Genomic DNA, 5467 nt, shown 5'->3' with positions numbered 1-5467 from the left:
TCCTGCTGGAGTATATTTTTAGGAAGTGACCTTGAGCATTTAACCATCGTGATCTGAAATGTAAAGCAAAGTAATACAATAAAATAATATGGTAAACAAATTCCTGCTTCACTGAGAAGCTACAGAAACGTATTTACCTGCATTAAATGTGTTTACAGTTAAAAAAATGTGTATACATTATCTAGAGAAATAACTCATTTTAGTAAAATACATCTCCTCATCTAAATAAAACCTCACACTAGGGGTCACTAACTAATTTTGTCGGCCAGAATTTCCAGGGACACATACCCTGGATACTCAAATGAAACAAAATGAAAATCACATTTTTGTCTAACATTATTATTTGGTGTTTATTTTGGAATCCACCATCTGCAGGCTGGTAGGACGGTTTGGTGGACCAGATTCGGCCCGCAAGCCACCAGTTGATTGATCACTGCCTTACACCTTTAAATGTTATTGTAATCATCCCCCCTACCTCTCCCCACCCCCCCACCAAAAAAAAAAAAAAACAATGACTGAATTTGTCACACCTCAGTTGTTGGGAACAATACTTAAAATTCCTCGGACGTAGATTCTGGGAATAAGAAACTCATTACACGCTGATTACCAGACAATTAGGGGTCAGAGCTGACACAGCCCTGTTCAATAGATATGTAACCTTTACTTTTATGCCAAATTATAGGCTTACAGTGATGGGATTTTTTTATTGATTTTTTGCACTTTATTTTGCAGTCATACTTGTTTCTTACATATTTTTATCTGCTAAAATGTGTGCAATGTCTGTTCTGTATAAATTCATCTTTTACTGTAGTGAAAGAGAGGGATTCTTGGGCCCAGAGAACTATGCAACAATTTCTCATATAATTAACATATGTCTTCAAAGAAAACACACAGAGACTGATACTAAGTTGCGCAGCGATAACTAAAGTGTAGTCCTGGCCCATTTGTTATTTATTGTTAAGTTGTTGATATTTTAGCTTCACTCTTTGTTCAACACACACAGGTAGCATCGGGTTGATGGTTAGAGTTTCTTCTTTTCAGTTTTACCCTATTATTTTAGAGGTATTAGTGACTGAAATAAGCCGTTCTTAAGAGTCAGGCTCTAATCTGTCTGTGGTCTTTGTTGTAATGAGGTCCATGGGGGGAGACGGTGCTTATTACATTCTCCCTGTGGTCTCTCCCACTCACATCCCTCTTGTTGGCTACTAGTCATTCCTTTACTGTTTCCTGCTGTGAGGTAAACTGAAGGGACAGCTCGTAGCTGCAGTTCAGCAGTGCATAAAGAGGAAGCCTTCTGATACAAGTTATTGTTATTCGTGTCACATGCGGGAATGCCAGCTTCACAATACCCAGGTGTACAGTATAAAAAAGAGTTGGCGTTGCATTTACTGTGAGAAGAGTCCTGAATATTTATTAGGTCCCTTATGGGTAGTAGACAAAAGATGGACTACTTGAGTTTTAAGATTTTGTTGAAAGTTTCCTGACTGTCAAAGATTAAAAACAGAAAAATAGAAAACTTAAAATTAAAATGCTTTAGTCAAATGGCTTATCCAAGCAGTATTTATACGGGATTGAACTGTGTGCTTTTAATATATGGGATTATATGTTATAAAACATATACACTATTTGTATAATATGAAATGATAGGATTGTGCACAAGAAGAGAACATGTGAACTTACTCTCACCCAGTGGACAAGAATAGCATATGGAATAAACTGCTAGTCCAACCACCATGTCAGTTTGATCCTGAAATTTTGATCGTATCACATACCAATCTTGAGTATTGGATCAAGCATTTATATATATATATATATATACACAATTGCAGCACCATAGGGTTCAATAAATTATTCTTCTCATCTCATTTAATTCCACCTGCTGCTAATGTACATTTCCATCTTGCAGCAGTCCTCTGTCTTACAATGAGCAACACAGAGAGTAGAACAGAGGGTTCATCTATTCCCCTGTCACCGGGACCTTCTTCAACAGAACTCATTCTGTCAATTATCACACCCTCTGGCCGTAATAGAAGAAAGATGTTAATAATTTATTCATTTGAGAGGGAACTTTCTAATTTGTCTGGAGGTCACAGGTCAGGCACCTGCACAGAATGAAGCTGTGGAGCTGACTGGGATTCAGTGTGATCCTCAAGGCCACATGCGTTCAGTGGTAATAATTCATAAAGATGAAATGGATCATATTGTTTATTATATGTATGATCCTAATGGGTCAGAATTTTTTAAATCAAACTGTATGATCCTAATGGGTCAGAATTTTTAAAATCAAACCAGGAACCATTTTTTTTTTTTTCCTTTTACTATACTATACTGTAGGATTCGTGTTATCTTTTACTCAGTTATAAAGAAGCTTTTAAAAATTTGAGCTGGAAACTGTTACCATGACATATTGGATTAATATATCACTTTCAGAGACCAGTGACTGGGCCAGTGAGTTCTTTAGTGACAATATATTTTCTTGCCGCCGGAGTGAAGTTGAGCCCCATCAACTTAAACCTCATCTATTAAATAAGATTCCTTAAGCTAAAGTTATTCAGCACAGACAGTACTAAGATAGTGGAGTGAGTGAGATGTCTGATTTCAGTGTTGAAGTTTGGTTCTTAGCCAGCAGTGCACTTTCAAACTGAAAACGTGAGCTTATGTTGACGTTATGCTGGTTCTGTCTAGACAGGAAATCAGTCAATTATTATGAAACACGAACAAAGGTTTTCCATTGTCATGGAATCCCTTCCTTTTCCCAGTGCTTCTAACTGACTGTGCCGACTTATATCATGTCTTGTGTGCTGTATTCAGCTGACAATGTCTTTTGTAAATATATTTTACCTCCTGCTGGGTAAAATCTCTAAATTCAAATGAAATTGAAATAAATCTGCCTTATCGTTGTTTGATATCACTTCTTGGCTATAGTATCTATTCCAACATTTACAGACGTTTCATTTCACTGGTGTTGCAGCATTTATTTCTGCATACTCTAAAAATAAACAATATTTACATTTGAGTAAGAATAGGACATGTTTCCATCCTGGCAAAAATATAACATCAGGATGAAGTCTGGCCCCAAAACCAGAGCATCTCTCAGCCTTCACTGAAAAACAAGCGAGCATGAAGGAGACTGTCTTGGCCTTATGGCTCTCCGTGGCACATCATTAGTCTGCCTAATTAGATAATAATGACTGTGCATCCCCTTACAGGCTTCTGTTGTAGCCATAATGCTAGAAGCTTCAAACCTTCTTCTCTATGCCAGGAGGAGTCAACCCGGCAGACAGAGTGCTTCAGTGATCTCTTACTCTCCTGCATCACTCTTCCTCTGTGTATTTGCGATCTGCTTCACACAAGCAACAAATTATTCCTTTCTCTGTGTTCTCAGTCGATGCTTTAGTCAAGACCAGGCTGGAACTGGACCTATGGGGTGTGTGGTAGAGAACAGAGAGTGCCTAATAGTTCAGATGGATTTGAAAAGAAGATACATATTTATTAATAGTTATATACACACACACACATATTTTAGATAGATAGATAGATAGATAATCAGCTATATACACACAAATAATGGAAGTACTGTACTAATTTTATATGTTTTGCTTTGGAGTATTAAACAGGCCATGTTAGCAATTTTAGCTTTTTGTGTCAGAGATAGGTTTGGCATTTGGAAATACACAATATTAGCCACACACAAAGATCAAGCCACGAAGCACATATGATGGAGAAACACAGAGCTGTCTCACCGACCTCATAAACAGCACCAACACAAACGTACAAGTTCAAATGAGCGTTCATGCGTGTCCTCATCAATGCAGTTGTCATGTTGAATAGATGTTGTCAATATTATGCAGCCCTGGATGTAATGATTGTGCTCATGTCGCATCAATCACCACTGTAAATATTCATTAACAAGACCTAATTACCATTTCAAAGCCAGTGATAATGGCCTCAGTGATGTGGGCTCAACTGAGGCCCCTACCCTAAATCTGAACCATTTAAATGGTTGAATTTTAACTGTGACTGTCAGTTCATCTGATGAGATGGAGCATTCCATTTCGGAAGATGGTGAGCATTTTAAAAAAAAAGAAAGAAAAAAAAAGACGATACAACTCCCTGTCTATTTGCAGGAGAAATTATGTGTCTCTGGGTTGCGGATGTAATACTGCATACCTGGTAAACAGAAGAGAAACAAGAAGAGGGTCTGATGGTGCAATCAAACAATCAATCATAATAAGGCATGAGGGAAGCAGCAATCATTACTCACACAAATCAAACATTTCAGGAGCAGTTAATCATAGTGAATATCGCGATGACGAGAAATTGTCGGCAAAATGTTTTAGTCACTGTTTTTCCTATTAAAATGCAAATAAGTCATGCATGATGCTCAGTGACGGAGAGGTGCAAGAGAAACAACAAGAAAGTCACATTTTTTCTACACCAAAGACAATAGTCAGATGTGATTATAGGTTATACTTTTACTCACCAGCTGCAGTTTTTTGTTACACAGATCCAGCCACCAGTACAAACATGTAGTTCCCCAATAATCTGACCGACTGTATCACATCTCCACAGCTCCTTTCAGGAACATTGGAGTTTCACCTGACAAAAGAAACCTTCAATGCAACAATCAGCCTAAGCCCTTCAGTATAACAGCAGCATGTCTGATGAGAGATAAGATAAACAGTTGATTGTGTCTGCAAGGAATGAGGTGATTACTGTGGTAAAGGTCGTGTTCTGTGATGCATATTAAATGATGCTGATACAGAAAGCAATGTAAAAGTTAAAACTACAGAAAGTTTAATTATTTCCTCAAAGTTCTGCTGTATGAGATTTAGACAAAATGACCTCATCAAATATACATGGAAAGGTATGGATAGTGTTGATAAGTTGGCCCTGAGCTTTATGTCCTTTTCTTATTAAAACCCCTAAAAAGTCAACATGTAAGACGGATCATAATCGAACCTCTCTTTTTTTCTGGGTCATCTGAAAATACAATATAATGTGTATCATCTAATTACAGCAAAGGTTACCTGTATACAAATGAAACCATTCAGTGCAAACGCATGTTCAGAATTGTTAGATATCGTTGTGAGGGCTCGGCCTCTGACATCTAAAGGATTTTATTGTATTATATTATTTTATTACAGCTTAGATTTCAGTATGCAATATCACACTTGGGTGGAAATATTGATCTGTGAGCAGTTATAAGCCTCACATTGCTATGCTAAATAGTTTCACTTTCATTTTCCAAGCAATGAGCACACAGCTGACATAATCTCTTTAATGGTTCTGCAGTCAATACAGAACTGATTTTTCTAATCATTTCTGCCTCTCCGTGCCTCAATGGTTTCATATTCTGTTTTATAATCCTGTCAAACATATGGCCACGGTGGAAACTGATTGTTCTGGGTTTTACTGTCACTCTGAAAGAAACATCACCCTTTATTTTTCCTTAATTCTGTCACCT

This window comes from Cynoglossus semilaevis, chromosome 10, assembly GCF_000523025.1.
Source record: "Cynoglossus semilaevis isolate Cse_v1.0 chromosome 10, Cse_v1.0, whole genome shotgun sequence".
In the NCBI taxonomy this organism is placed as follows: domain Eukaryota; kingdom Metazoa; phylum Chordata; class Actinopteri; order Pleuronectiformes; family Cynoglossidae; genus Cynoglossus; species Cynoglossus semilaevis.
The sequence above is the reverse complement of the archived record's forward strand: the minus strand, read 5'-3'. Positions refer to the sequence as shown.